The 16,582-nt window shown below is 42.6% G+C and overlaps 1 pseudogene; it reads right to left on the bottom strand.

The window, feature by feature from the left end:
- Nucleotides 1-9,289: 9,289 nt before the first annotated feature.
- Nucleotides 9,290-10,797, bottom strand: LOC116524615 (annotated as a pseudogene).
- Nucleotides 10,798-16,582: the final 5,785 nt, after the last annotated feature.

Consider the following 16,582-nt stretch of genomic DNA (forward strand, 5'->3'; position numbering starts at 1 on the left):
GGAGTCAAAGGAGATCATTTTGGAGCTGTAAAATTTGACTGCCCTGCTGGATTTCAGACTTGCATGGGCTCTGTATCCACTTTGTTTTGGCCAATTTCTCCTATTTGGAATGGCTGTATTTACCCAATGCCTGTACCCCCATTGTATCCAGGAGGGAACTAGCTTGGTTTCAGTTTTACAGGCTCATGGGCAGAAGGGACTTGCCTTATCTCAGATGGGATTTTGGACTGTGGACTTTTGGGTTAATGCTGAATTGAGTTAAGACTTTGAGGGACTGTTGGGAAGGCATGATTGGTTTTGAAATGTGAAGACATGAGATTTGTAGCTGCCAAGAATGACATGGTTTGGCTGTGTCCCCACCCAAATCTCAATATGAATTGTATCTCCTAGAATTCCCCAATGTTGTGGGAGGGACCCGGGGGAGGTAATTTTATCATGGGGGCCAGTTTTTCCCATACTGGTCTCGTGATAGTGAATAAGTCTCACAAGATCGGATAGGTTTATCAGGGGTTTCCACTTTTGGTTTTTCCTAATTTTTCTCTCGTCGCTGCCATGTAAGAAGTGCCTTTCACCTCCTGCCATGATTCTGAGGCCTCCCCAGTCATGCAAAACTGTAAGTCCAACAAAACCTTTTTTTCTTCCCAGTCTCAGCTATGTCTTTATCAGTAGCATGAAAATGGACTAATACATGCCTGTAATCCCAGCATTTTAGAAGGCTGAGGTGGGTAGATCACTGATGCTCAGGAGTTTGAGATGAGCCTGGGCATCATGGCAAAATCCCATCACTACAAAAAAATTAGCTGATTGTGGTGGCATATGCCTGTAGTCCCAGTTACTCAGGAGGCTGAGGTTGGAGGATCACCTGAGCCCAGGTAAGTTGAGGCTGCAGTGAGCTGTGATCTGCACTCCAGCCTGGGTGACAGAGCAAGGCCCTGTCTTAAAAAAGAAAAGAACGAAAAGAAAACATAAAATTAACCATTTTAGTGTGTACAATTCAGTAGTTTTCAGTATATTAATGGTGTTGCACAACTATCAACACTATCTAATTCCACTATTTAATTCTATTTTCATCACCCCAGAAATAAACCTGTACTTACCAAACAATCACTCCATATTCCCCTTTCCCCCAGCCCCTGGAAACCACCAGTCTTACTTTCCATCTCTCTGAATTTGTCGTTTCTGGACATTTCATATAAATAACCTCATACAATATGTGGCTTTTTGTATTTGACTTTTTTCAGTTAGCATAAAGTCTTCAAGGTTCAGGCATATTATGGTACTTATCAGAACTTCCTTCCTCTTAATGGCTGAATAATACTTTATCACATGACTATATCCCAGTTTTTGGTTTGTTTATCTACTCATCAATTGATGGACATTTGAGCTGTTCCCACCTCTTGTATATTAAGAATAATGTTGCTCTGAACATTTTTGTACAAGTCTTTGTTTGAACATCTCTTTTCAGTTCTTTGGCATACATACCTGGGAGTGGAATGATTATTCATTTTTGCATTCAATACTGAACGCCTACTCTCTGTGAGGCATCAGAGTACAAAGAGGAATAAGACAAAACCTGTCCCTCCCTTCAAGTAAACTTCCACCCTGTTTTCTGCGTGCTGTTCATTTGTTCAACAAACACATGCCAGGCACCGGGAGTACATCTGCGATCAGGACAGACAAAGGTCCCAGCTGTCATGGAGCTCACAGTTGAGTGAGCAGATGGGAATGAATCAAGTAAACTGATGAAAAAAATAATTTCAGATGATGGTGCAGAAGGACTACTTTTAGCTGGATGGTCAGGGACAGCCTCTCTGAGAAGGTGACATTTGAGCTGAGGTCTGAATAACAAGGAGCCAGTCATATGAGGATCCACAGATAAAGCCATGAGGACATGGAGGGGAAGAGTATGCTGGACAGAGGGAACAGCAGTTGCAAAGACCCTTAGGAGGGGTGAATTTGGCATATTCAAAGAATGGAAAATTTGCTCTCATCCATAGCCCTCCCTTGCCGCATCCTTCCTGTGCAGCCAAAGCCTGATCTCATGTCTGCCCACTCATGGACCATACTCCATCTGCCACATCCTCTCTCTTCTGTATTTCTTACCTCTCCCTCTCTACTGGTCTCCTTTCAACCATAGTTAAATTAATCTACCCTTCAGCCAACAAAACTAGAACCCTTTATGGTTATCTCTGGCCATTGCATCATCTTTTTCCTTCTCTTTACATTTGAGTATATCAAAAGGGTAATAAACACTTGAATTACCACTTTTCTAATCTTCTTTATTCTTCAACCTTCAGCTGTGTGGCTTCAAGCCCCACAAATTCACAGACAGTTTTCTTCAAGGTATCCTCCTGTTTGTAAAATCTAGTGGGCACTTTTTAGTCCTTTCCTTAATTAACTCTTAATTATGATGGATACTCTTGAATACTGCTCTCGAAACTTTGTATTCTATGGGTATTAAACCTCACTGTCCTGCCCCTCTTCCTAAGTCTTCCTTCCATGTATCTTTTCTGTTGCCCACTTATCAAATGTCAGTGTACCCAGGGCATATTTTAGCCTCTCTCACTCTCATTCTAATCCTTCTCAAAGTGACAACCAAACATTCATCGTTTTAAATACCCTGCATCCTCATGATTCAATAATTTGCCTACTCACTAAAATTTATTTGTAACCACCAAATCAATACTCCTGGGCAATGTCATGGTCATTCATGAACATGAACAGAGCAGCTAAGGTTGAACAAGGTACTCCTATTTTAGCTTTTATACTGTAAACAACTATCCTTTCCATAGTCTATTTAGGATCTCTGCCTTTTTTTGCATTTGTGTGTATTTTCTTGGTGATTTGGCTGTTCAAGATGGCCCTAAAGCACAGTGCTGAAGTGCTGGCTAGTGTTTCTAAGTGCCAGATAATTATGATGTTCCTTAGAGAGAAGATATATGTATGAGTAAAACTTCAATTAGGCATAAGTTATAGTGTTGTTGACCATGAGTTTAATGTTAGTGAATCAACAATATATATAAAATAAGGCATCTTTAAATGGAAACACACATAAAACAAGGTTATGCACTGATTAGTTGATAAAAATATTATGACCAAAGGCTCACAGGAACCTAACCCTATATTTCCCCTAGGAGCAATGGCTCCATGTTCACTAATTCAGTGTTTTTGGTGACATTGTAGAACATAACTTCCATAAATAAAGAGAATCAACTATATGATCCGAACCATAATGTCCCTAAGGGCATTTTGTCTGCAGCACAAACTTCACATCTTTTATAAACCCAAATATTCAGTTCCCTATTGAAAAATTCTTCTCAATTGTCACAAAACACTTTATAATTAGCACGTGCAAAGCTAGAGTTGAATCTTCATCTTGCTTTCTTTTCCCAACTAATCTATTCACCCTCCTAGTTTCTTTTCTCTGCCAATGACCTGACTATCTAACCAGTGATTTCAGCCACCATCCCAGAGTCCTCCTTACTGTCCCATCTCCCAAATCTCTGCATCAAAGCAGTCTCCAAGTCTTCTGCATTCTTCCTTCCATGTCTTGAGTCAGTCTTCTCTGTCCTATTACTCTTGTTTCTGCCTTGCAAGAGTACTATATGCCTGCCAGACTACTATCATCCTTGGATTTCTGAAGGGCCTCCTACTTCTTCCCTTCTAATCAAAGCTTCAACTTACTGCCAGAATTATCTTTCTACCATGTCAATTCAATCCTGTTGGATTAATCCTATCATTTAAAATCTTTACTGGCTTTATATTGCAAACAATGTCAAGTCCAAACTCCAGCCTGGCATGAAAGGACTTCCCCAGCTGGGCCCTGACTACCCCTCCTGCCAGCTCTCCAGCTGATCCGCTGTAGCAGAAATCAATTTCTTTGCTGTTTCCTAAGCATTCTATAGTTGCATGTTGTTCTCTCTACCTGGAATATCCTTCTTTCTCTGACTTGACCTTCCATTCCAATATACTGTATCCTCTTAGAATCCTTCCTATTCTTTTCCTCACTCCCACCAGGCTGAATTAAATGCAGTCTTCTGTCTTCTCCAAACTTAAGCAAGTTAACAATGACCTTTACTGTTCTGCAAGAGAGGATGGGCATATGTCTGGTTACTTCTATATCACCAGGGGGACACTCTTCCTACAAGGTATACCCTTGGACAAAATGTTAGCTCCTCTGAGCCTCAAATTCACTTGTGCAAAAATGAATTAGTCCGACACTCCTCAAATGGGTCTTGTAAAAACAAAGTGAACAATGCCCTAAAACAAAGACAAAAACATTGCCCAGAATTTAGATCCCCCACCAAAAAAAAAAAAAAAAAAAAAAACACTCAAATCTTGCTAGTACTTTTGCCTCACACACTTCAGCAAGAATTCCCTGTCACCATACAATTAAGCCCCAAACAAGCTCTCCCCAAGACCTCTTTATCTTCACCAATACCATCCAAATTACTCACATTCTAAACCTGTCTTTTCTCTATTTCTGCCTATATTCATTTTTTGTTCATGGAGACTTGTTGAATTTTTCTTTCATATTTCTAGCAACAACATCTTCCTGTCCATTTCCAATGCCACCTGTCCTACTTTAAGAAAAAATGGACCACTCTTGTATTGTTCCTTATAATCTTCACTGGTCTTCCTGCTCCCACTTCCCCCAATCCTCTCCATTCCTTCTGATGCTTCAAGCTACAGTAACTTTCTGAAAATGCACAATAGCCAGAAGCTCCCAGTGTACTCACACAGGGGTGAAATGTGTATGGGTGTGATGGTAAATAATTGAGTGTCAACTTGATTGGACTGAAGGAGGCAAAGTATTTTTCCTGGGTGTGTCAGTGAGGGCGTTGCCCAAGAAGACTAACATTTGAGTTAGTGGACTGGAAAAGGCAGACAGACCTACCCTCAACCTGGGTGGGCACAATATAATCAGCTGCTAGAGCAGCCAGAATAAAAGCAGGCAGAGGAACACAGAAACACCAAACTGGCTGAGTATTCCAACCTACATCTTTCTCCCATACTGAATGCTTCCTGCCCTGAACATCAGACTCCAAATTCTTCAGCTTTTGGACTCTTAGACCTTCAACCACAGACTGATGGCTGCACTGTTAGTTTCCCTGCTTTTGAGGTTCGGGGACTCAGACTGGCTTCCTTGCTTCCCAGCTTGCAGACAGCCTATTGTGGGACTTTCACCTTGTGATCGTGTAAGTCAATACTCCCTAATAAACTCCCCTTCATATATACATCTATCCTATTAGTTCTGTTCCTCTAGAGAACCCTAACTAATACAATGGGTTAATAAATTGAAAGCAGTCCAACATGACAAAAGAATGTTGCCTGACGACTTCCTAAAGCTAGAGAGATTCTGTTTTTCCATGTGTCCAGTTCAACATTCGGCCAATGTTGTGCATGAATTACAGAGAAGTTATGTTAATCAAATTGCATACAAAAAAAAGCCAGAGGAAAAGCAAATACAATAGGTATTTTTCCAACTTTCCAGAATGCTGAGTAAGAATGAATAAAATGTTATAATGACAAATTCACTTTTTATTCAGATTCCAAAAATCAAATACTAGACCAGGTGCTCTTGCTTAAAAATATTAAGAGCCCTAACCAAGTCAAGCCTGTAGCTAGGACAACAGGCACACACCACCATAGCCAGCTAATTTTAAAACCTTTTGCAGAGAAGGGGTCTTGCTGTGTTGCCCAGGCTGGACTTAAACTTCTGGCCTCATGTGAACATATAGGGTAATATGACTACCAAAAAAAAAAAAAAAAAGTGTATCTCATGAGCATGGTATTACAAACTCAGGAAGTAATTGACCTATTGTTTTTAGCTCCCAGCAGACAATATCTGGAATGTGTCAGACCATATTTGAAGAGGAACACTAGCCAAATGCAGAGTATCCTTGAATGAGCAATCAAAATAAAGAAGGGTGAAAATACTGACAATGGGACACATACAGCACCATTTATTTCAAAATGGTAGAGGAAGCCTCAGATGAATCTGTTTTACATCATTATACTAAAGGCCAATTTTGTTCAACATCAGTAAAAAGCAATCACTTGAAAGATAATATGAAGAGTCACTTTGGCTGGCTTAAACATGGCACCTCGCCCTTGCCTGTAACTCATTGCAATTGCTTCTTCATTTGGGTAAATACTCATTCAGTTATTTAAAAAATTTAACTGAAAATATCACAAAAATTAATCCTGTTGTCAATCAGACTAAAATAAATAATGTTTCTATGCAAACAGAGTCAAGGCCACATTAGAGCTAAAAAAGTTACCTCTGGGAGATTACTATTATTACTTTCTTACCATGACATCCCAGCCCCATTTTGTTCTTCCTACTTCCTCAACAAGAATTTCTCAGACACCAAGTTGCTGAATTGTCCTCATATCCTAATAGCATCCAATACAAATCTGGCTCTTGTTTCTCTAGTTTTCCCTTACAATAAACTAGCCAAAACCCAAATCCTTTAATAAATCCCTCCAATGCTCTCTTACTGAGAAACAATGTGCTCTTCCTCACTGCAGCAAGATCAATAATCCTACGTGTCTTTGACAGTAGGTGTGTTCCTGGCAGTCTTGTGGGCTTCAATACATCAAATATTTATTGAGCATCTACTATGTGCTAGGTACTGTACTAGGTGATGGGAGAAAGTAAGGAGTTGATTAAAGACAAGAAAATGGAGGAATCTGGGTAAATTCCAGAGCAACTTGATGACAAAAAGGGAAAAACGAAATAAGGAACTATCCCAGACTAGCAGAAGTTGGGCCAACTGTGTACAGGGCACCTGGCTTTCCCTTAACTCCCACTGCAGGTCCCCGCTGAGTAGACACAGTCAGACTCCGTAACAAGTGGCACAGAATAGGGGTAGGCATCAGCCCAGCTGGGAACTGTCTTTTAGACTAGGAGCCCTTAACTTGTATGGCCTTTATAGAAAAAAGATAAATTAGGTCTATTATGTTCCTATGTAGGATGTTGAGCTAAATTCACATAGGACAGTTCCAGCTGACAATGAAGTCAAAGGACTAGGAAGAGTCACCCTATTGTAGAGGGAACTGGGTGGTCATTATGGACTATCTGCAACTGAAGGAGGAGAAAACAGATCAGCAGGCAGGTGAGATTAGAGGTCATGTGCAGAGAGCAGCAGAGATGTCTTAAGTGAGGTCATGAAGCCCTCAAGAGATAGAGCAGCCTTGGTGTGCAATGACATTCCCATTCACATCTCCATGAGGTCTGGATGAACTTGGGTTCCTGTCTTGAGTCTCATGTGGCCTGTCTTTACAGTTGATATCTTTTTTGTTGAACTAGCTCTTTTGGCCACATTAAGAGCCCTAAGCAAATCAAGAAAGAACAAGAGATCTTTTCTTTTTGGGGGACAGGGTCTACTCTGTCACCCAGGCTGAAGTTCAGTCGTATAATCATGGCACACTGCAGCCTTGCATTCCTGGGCTCAAGCAGCCCGCCCGCCTTCAGCCTCCCTAGTAGCTAGGACTACAGGCACATGCCCCTATGCCCAGATAATTTTAAAACTTTTTGTTGAGAAGAGGTCTTGCTATGTTGCCCAAGCTGGTCTTAAATTTCTGGGCTCAAGCAAACCTCCTCTCTCAGTTTCCCAAAGTGCTGGGATTATAGGAGTGAGCCACTGCACCCACCTGAGATTTTTAAACATCACAAGACTAGTAACCTTTAAAAAGGGGGGCAGGGAATGAGGGGAAGTAGAGTTCACACAGCAGCCTCTGAGTGTAGCATGGAATCAGAACAATCCAGGGAACGGAACAGATGATGAAGGTAGGAAGAGGTTGATGGTGGAACCAGTGACATGCTAGGTGGTATCAAGCATTGTTGCTGCCATTGTCTTGCCTTTCAAGATGTAGCTTGGGAGTCAACTCTCTGGGGAAGCCCTCCCTGGTGTCCTCCAGTCTGACATGAGAACTTTCTTCCCATGTTTTAACAACGCTTCCTCAAAGCCCTTACCACTCTACATTCTGATTACTAAAATTATTTCTGTCTGAGTGTCCTCTAGCTGAGTGGTTCTGAACTGGGGGGATGTTTGCCTCCCAAGGGCTACTTCACAATGTCTGGAGACATTTTGCTTGTCATAACTGGGCAAAGGGAGTTACCGCTACTGGCATCTAGTGATGCTGATAAACATCCCGCAGCACACAGGACAGCCCTTGACAGCGAAGAATTATCTGGCCAAAAATATTACTACTGCTGAATTTGAAAAACCTTGCTCTAGATCAGCACTATTCGTTTTGGTGACAATAGAAATGTTCTATTATCTGTGCTGTCCAACACAGTCGCTGCTGACTACATGCAGCTACTGTGCACTTCATATGTGCAACTGAGGAGCTTTTTGTTTTTTTGAGACAGAGTCTCACTGTGTTGCCCAGGCCTGGAGTGCAGGGGTGCGATCCCAGCCCCACTGTAGCCTCAAACTCCCAGGCTCAAGTGATCCTCCCAACTCAGCCTCCCAAGTAGCTGAGACTACAGGCATGTGCCACCATGCTTGAGTAATTTTATTTTTATTTTTTGTACGGATAGTATCTCCCTACATAGCCCAGGCTGGTCTCAAACAATCCTCTTGCCTCAGCCTCCCAAAGTGCTTTAATTATTTAATTTGCATTTAGTTTTAACTATAGACATGTGCAACTTAACAATGGCAACACATTATGAGAAATGCATCATTAGGTGATTTTGTCATTGTGAGACCATCCTAGAGTGTCCTTAGACCTTGATGGTATAGCCTACTACACACTTAGACTATGTAGTGTAGCCTATCACTGCCAGACTACAAATCTGAACAGCATGTTACTGTACTTAACATTGTCAGCAACTGTAACACAGTGGTCAGCATTTGTGCATCTAAACATATCTCAACATAGAAATGTACAGTAAGAATACAGTGTCATGATCTTATGGAACCACTGTCACATATGTGGTCCCTAATCGATGGAAACATCATTATGTGGAGCCTGGCTGTCATTTGATTTTTATTTTTTTTAGATGAAGTCTCACTCTGTCACCCAGGCTGAAGTACAGTGGCTTGATCTTGGCTCACTACAACCTCCATCTCCTGGGTTCAAGCGATTCTCCTGCCTCAGCCTCCCAATAGCTGGGACTATAGGCACCTGCCACCACATCCGGCTAATTTTTGTATTTTTAGTAGAGACGAGGTTTCATCATGTTGGCCAGGCTGGTCTCAAACTCCTGACCCTCAGATGATCCACCTGCCTTGGCCTCCCAAAGTGCTTGGATTACAAGCGTGAGCCACCATGTAATTTGAATTTAAATGAGCGTATGTGGCTAGTGGCTACAGTGCAGATCAAGCCTCTCCTTTCTACTCCTCCCGGAGGCCATTCCTGTCTCTCAGCAGCACTTGCTATAGCTACATTTTTATACTTGTGTGAGCATTTGATTGTTTATCCCCCTCAGTAGATTGAAAGTTTTCTGTGGGCAGGAATCATGCTAACTTGTTCACCTCTTTATTTTTTGTTTTTTGTTTTTTTTTCTTTTTTGGGGGTGTGGACTTTGAACTTTATTTACAGGACACTGTGAGATATGAAATTCCACAAAGAAATAAAACCATTCAGAGGACAAGCTTCATACAATATGTACAGTTTGGAACTGTTCAAGTATAGTCTCAGTGTAAAAAGTGCTGCAACAACAGACCATATTTAAGATGAGTTCTTAGTAGAGAAACAGTAAGACAAATTTATACCAAACATAGTACACAACAAATTTGTGCCTCAGAGCTACAGTGATCTAAAAGTTAAAGGTCTCAGGAGTCCCATCCTGAAATTGGAAGGTGTAGCCTACAGAGGTAGGTTCTGGCACAATATTTTGATCTTCCTCTTCCTTTACAGAGAAATACTCAATTAAGCTTAATGAAGCCTTATACACACTCATTTTCATGGTTTTATAGAGCTTCGATTTTGTCTAAGCTTCCACATTCTTCAATCATCATACTAAGTTTCTCAGTTTCACCCAGTTTCTCAGCAGCCTAAAAGATATTTGAAATGGTATTCAGGATAAGTAGAATAACCTTGGTATCTTTTGCACTTAAGAGGTTCATCAACAGTTCTATTACGCCACATGAATGAGGTACACAATCTGTTCAACTGCTCCACCACTGGTATGGTTGGTCATAGCCCATATGGCTTCCTTTTCTGTCTTAAAATCTGACTTAGCGAGAACACTGACAAGGAATGGGACTAATCCATGACAACTTGCTGTATCTGGTCCTGATGGACAGCTGTGATGTTTAACATTGTCCATGCAGCTTCCTTCTGAATGTTAGTTTTGGGGTTGGTGAGAAGACTGGGAAAAATGGCGAGTGCTCCTGCATCGATCACAACCTAAGTCTATTCATCTGTACCAATATTCCCTATAACTCTTAGTACAGGAGTCACAATTAGCAATGCAGAAGCTCCTAGAAGCTTCACAAGTTGGGGCACAACTCCTGTTTTCACAACCATGTCAATTTATTCATTTGGACCATTAGTCAGGTAGGAAAGAGCCCAGCAGGTATCTGCTAACACTTCTGGATCATCATGATGCAGGAGCCAAACTCAGTTAGGAAGAATTTCCTCAACAGCATCTGACGAGGGTGCAGGATTCTTGTTGCAGCAAAGATTTGAAAGTGTCCAGGTAAGACTATGTAAGTAACCACATGCTAAAGATGACATATCAGGAACTGGAAGAAGAGCCAATAGTGGCTCAACTACACAGTACTTAGTAACCAAGTCTTGGAACACTGAGCAGTCTTTCCTGGAGCTGATACGGCTTGTTCACTGATATAAGCATGGGGAGATGCCAACAGAGAAATGAATGCTGGATGGCACCTCCATCTACCAGCATTGGTTTGTTCTGATGTCCCAGAAGCAATGTTAGTGAGCGCCCAAGCAGATTCAAACTGAATGGGACTACAATCAGTTCTGGACAAGGACATAGATTTTGGAATTAAACCAGCCCAGATTATGTTGTTTATGGGGTGGTGGCAGTGGGGGGGCACTGTTTTTCTCTAGAAAGTAGTTTCCTGTCAGCTTAAGTAGCTTGGCGCTGACTTGACACATTGTTGCTATTTATGCCTTTGACAATGTCATCAACAGACCAATTTACAGTGCCCTGGGTGTTACGGTTTCCTGCAGCGGAGAAGTAGCATCATCAGGAAATGGGTTTATATTTCTCCTCTCCAGTATCTGGTCATCCTTAGCTTTCCTCAGCTCCACACTGACTTCTATTCTGCGACACCTCATTTCTGTACTGTCTTCCCCCTTGTTCTTGAATCTGTTAAGTCAGGCAGCTGGGTTCACCTCTCTCTTTTGGGTGCCTCATACAGGACCTAGTACTAGATATGTTATCAGTGTGTGAAATGTGTGAAAAGAATGCATAGCCAAAGCATGAATGGCCAGCCAGGAAGTGTGTTAGTGAGAGTTCTCCAGAGAAACAGAAGAAATGGGATATTTTACATATAGACATATACACATAGTATGTGTATTTTATATATTCTATACACACACACACACACACACACACACTCTCTCTCTCTCTCTCTCTCTCTCTCTCTCTCTCTCAAAGGAATTTATTATAAGGAGTCAACCCATGTGATTGTAGAGACTGAGAAGCCTCCAGATCTGCAGGGTACGATGCAAGAGAGCTGATGGTGAACTTCTAGGCTAAAGACTGACAGGCTTGGGATGCAGAAAGAGAAAGAGCCATTGTCCAGTTTGGAGAAAGTAGCCAGGTAGGAAGAAGCCTCTTTTTTTGGAGGAGGGAGAGTCTTTAGTTCTATTCAGGCCTTCAACTGATTGGATGAAGCCCATCCACATTAGAGAGGGCCATCTGCTTGACTCAGTCTACAGATTTAAACACTAATCTCAACCAAAAATACACTCACAAGAGCACCCTGAATAATGTTTGACCAAATATCTGGGCACACCATGGCCCAGACAAGTTGACACAAAACTAACCACCACAGGGGTTAGACAACTTTCCTTGCTGAGTTTGTGTTTAGGTAAAACTTTATTTTAATTAGGCAAATAGTTTAAAGGTTTTTTTAAAGGACTTGGGGACCCTAAATTATGGTCAGCTTAGCCTTGATCTCTTTCCCTGATGAAGACAGGAAAGAGCAAAGAAACAGCATAAATCCATTAACCCTGGTTCAGCCCATGATGCTCCTCTGGGACACTGAATTACACAGTGGCTGCTAGGGTGATGGGCTGCCATGACTTACTCAGGTCTAAAGTGGGAGTGAGAAGACCACCATGGGCTGGGTACCATGTCCTTAAAATTCTGGACCACGAAACTCTGGGTCCCCAGTCGTTTCTAGATATGGTAATTGCTAACCCTCAAACTGTCATTTTGCACAAAAGTAAATGTGTTTTCATCAACAAGAGGGTTTGCTATTTCAAAAATTGAAAGACTCTGCTCTTCGAGCTCAGAAAGCTACCATCCTAAGTCAGCCTCTGATGCTCACGCTCTTTGTGCATGGGACCAAAGGACTGTGGCACACTCCTGCCACCTGGTGGCAACATATGAAAAGTCATGCAAAGGCTTAACCCTGAGGTTCTGATTTGGCCAAAACACAACACAGAAAGAGCATGCTTGGAGATTTCCATTAGTGAAACAAAATTATAAGTTAACTGGACCATAAGTCTGGAAAGAAACGTAGTGATTACTGAGTTCAAACATCTCAATTTCCAGATGAGGAAACTAAGGTTTAGAGATACTTTGTGACTCACTTAAAGATATGTCAGAGCCATGACCTCACCTTCTCCCATCAAGTGTAATTTCCCCTTTAATCCACCTCTTTAAAACATTTCCTTACTTGGGGCAACTGAAGACTTGATTAATTGGTAGAATGGTGAGCAATTAAATATAATTGTAATATAAACCAAAGGAACCAATTGCTATTACGACACCTCTTTTGTAGTGAGCAAAGGTCTTTGTACAGACACTTGTTCAGAAGTGACAATTCTACCAGAGATGCTTTGCAATGAATTTGCTCTTTCAATCTGAACAGAAATAGATGTGCATTAGAAAAATCAAGTAAGTGATCACTCCCCTCTACAGGAATAGGATAGCACCTTTTCATTTTCATAGATCAGGTATGGACTAAAAATTGCTATGTTTTGCTAGGTGCTGTGCTAGGTGCTGGGAATACAATGAGGAGAAAACCAGAAGAGATTTTTGCTTTCATGGACCTCACACAGTCTGATGGGGAAGACAGATGAGCTAAAATGCAACTACAGCTATGCATCACATAAGGACATTTCAGTCAATGAGGGACTACGTATACAACAGTGGTCCCATAAGATGATAATGGAGCTGAAAAATTCCTATCTAGTGATGGCATAGCTGTTGTAATGTCATTACATAAATGTTTGTGGTGATGTTGCTGTAAACAAACCTATTGTGCTTCTAGTCACATAAAAGTATATAGTAGCCAGGCACCCTGGCTCATGCCTATAATCCCAGCACTTTGGGAGGCCAAGGTTATGATCACCTGAGGCTAGGAGTTCAAGATCAGCCTGGCCAACAAGTGAAACACTGTCTCTACTAAAAATACAAAAATTATCCAGGAGTGGTGGTGCACGCCTGTGGTCCCAGGTACTCAGGAGGCTAAGGCACAAGAATTGCTTGAACCCAAGGGGCTGGAGGTTGCAGTGAGCTGAGATTGTGCCAGTGCACTGCAGCCTGGGCAACAAAGTGAGACTCTGTCTCAACAACAACAACAACAGCATGGTAATGTCCTAGGCTTTCACACTCACCACTCGGCTAAGTAATATCTAGTTTTTATTTTTGGTTGCAACTTCCAGTCTTGCAAACTTCATTTATGGTAAGTTCCCTATATAGGTAGGCCATTTTTTATTTTTTATACCACATTTTTACTATACTTTTTCTATGCCTAGATAAAGATACGTACATACTTACTATTGTATTACAGTTGCCTACAGGGTTCAGTACAGTAGCATGCAATACAGGTTTGCAGTCTAGAAGCAATAGGCTAAACCATGTAGCCTAGGCTGTATCATCTAGGTTTGTGTAAGTATGCTCTAGGAAGTTGGCACAACAGTGAAATCACATAATGACACATTTCTTAGAATGTATCTGTGTGGTAAAACTATGCATGATGTACTGTGCAAGGTGGTAATGAGAACACTCTACGTGAGGCTAGGGATAAGAGCTGAGCTAGGACTGGAGAAGATAGCTGTCAACAGAAACAGAATCAACTATAGTCCGTGCTACTAGACAGGGAGCAGTGTCCAATGGAGCCAGATTCCAAATGTGGTTGATGCCAGACCAGCCAAGTATACAATGGCAGTACTGCTAGACTGGAGAGTCCAGTGGGAGTAGGCATCACGAACACCCATACAGCCCATTACGCTGTTTGGCTATGGAGGACTGGCCCCTGGCATGCCATGTGCTGAGTGTGGTTGTCACCAGAAACAGACAGGGGGCAGAAGGAGGCAGTAGCAGAGGCTGGACCGCTGAGTCCCTGCTTGGGAAGCTCCACAGTCTGGCTGAGGGAGAGTGTTCACACACACCCCGCTTCTGTCAGGATTTGCCCAGGCACTTGCACTAGGCTGAGCCAGCAGGCAGTGGGGCAGCCGGCATAGGCAGCCTCTGTGGTGAGGGCGCCAGCAAGGCCCAGATGGAAACTCTGACCATGGTGTTAATTCATTTCTCTGTGGTTTTCTGTTCAAATACCAGTCTCTTGTGGGTTTGTTTAGCTTAAAGCTATTGGCTATGCAGGGCCAGATCCTACATCCTCGATTTCCAAGTCCCTGATCGGCCGAGTTTAAAGGAAGGGATGATCAAGGTATTGGCTACTGGGAAGGACATCATAAGGCTCTGGGGAGCCATTGGGGAAACTCTACTAATCTCCCCCAGACCTGAGGTACAACCCAGCCTGCAAATTCATTCTGTTGTGCTCATAATACAATACAAGTGTGTGAGGTTTCAGGGCAGGCAGTGAGCCTGTGTCCTCTAACATGCCTAATCCAACATCTTCTTGGGAAGAATATTGACTCGTCCAGGTGGAAAGTTGGCCTGGAGCCAGGAAAGGACACAGATGGAGCTTGGTTGATCATGATACCACAGTGACTTCTCCATTTGCTGGACTGAGTATTCCCTGAAGAACTTTCCACACCCAAACCTGCCCTGGGACATTCAGTTCAACCTTCTGCAGTGAACCTTGGCCCACATAGCAAGAGATTTGCTTCCACCAGGGCTTGGCCATAGACCAACCGTGTGACTCTGTGATAGTTCTCACTCCATGACTCAATTTCCTCAGCTACTCTTGAGATAATTTTCAAAACCGAAAAGAAAACTGTTGCCATGGCCAAAAATAAAAACTAGATATTAGTTATGCTAGATATTAAATGTCATCTAAGAGACAGTAAATTGAATGGCCCCAGAGTGGTTTCAGGTCTCTGAGAGGAATTTACTCCCCAGCTTTGAAGAAGAAGCTAAGTGCTGCCCTTCTATTTCTGTCCTGCATTCAAAAAGTCATAAATAGTTAACTGCATGAGTCCTTTTTTAAAACCTCCCAGGAGCATCTAAAAATAGCCTCTGGGGGTTCAACACATATTTCCTCAGGTCCTCTTCTTAATTTTTCAGTATAGGCGGTGACAATTTATTGTTACTGTCACCTATGGATTTACAGAGACAAAAGCAGCTAGGCTGGAAGGCAGAGAGAGGAAGCTTTTCTTGTGGGAAGGATCTCTTGGGAAGTGGAACCTAGAATGGATTCAGGATGAGAGTACAGGGATGAGACATGTCACCTCTCCTTTCCTTGGCTTCCCTGCTAGTAAAGGGGAGGGAAGAAGAAGTCTCTCTCCCCAGGGTGCAGCAAGAATCTACCCTCAAGTAGGAAGCTTCAACAGACAAAGCAGAACCTGCCAACAGCCAAATGCTATTATGACAAGTCAAGTCCACACTCATTACGTGCCTTTGCAGTGCATGTCACCCCTGCCATTTCCTACCTCCAGGCCCAAGTGGGGCCTTCCTGCCAGTTTTCCAACCCAATGGCATGACAGAGAGCTGACTGTCCATCACAAACTTTATGGACAAGGGGCAGGAACAGCCAAGCCCAGCTCAGCTGCCTGACTGTTCTTTTCAACCATGCCTCTGCTTCCCTTATGCTTAACAACAGCAAATAGCACCCCACTCTGATTCTCAGCAATCTTCTTCAGGCAGGCATCCTTGCAAACAGACCATCAGCCCAGGGCGCTCCTATGGACTTGGAAGGAAGGATAGGGCAGGAACATTCCTGGCGGCCTCCATGGCCTCAGTCCTCTCTCCAAACACTCCTAACAATGCACGGTAATTAGCTGCATCTCGGGCCCCATGACACCCCTTAACCTGGAAAATCAGGCAGACTTGTGCGACAGCAATCAGCTCCCAGACACATCCAGCCGTAATGTGATTACGCCATTTACCAAAATGCAAAAAGAGATACTTGAGGCGTTTCTGATTAGGGCTGACATTATCCCTCTAATGGGCCACCGCATTAATCAAAGCTGTTGCTATGACTATGGCGATGGTGGGGAAATAACCCCAGCTTGATTC

The sequence above is a fragment of the Sapajus apella genome, unplaced genomic scaffold (assembly GCF_009761245.1).
Source record: "Sapajus apella isolate SASKATOON/1434 unplaced genomic scaffold, GSC_monkey_1.0 scaffold46, whole genome shotgun sequence".
NCBI lineage: Eukaryota > Metazoa > Chordata > Mammalia > Primates > Cebidae > Sapajus > Sapajus apella.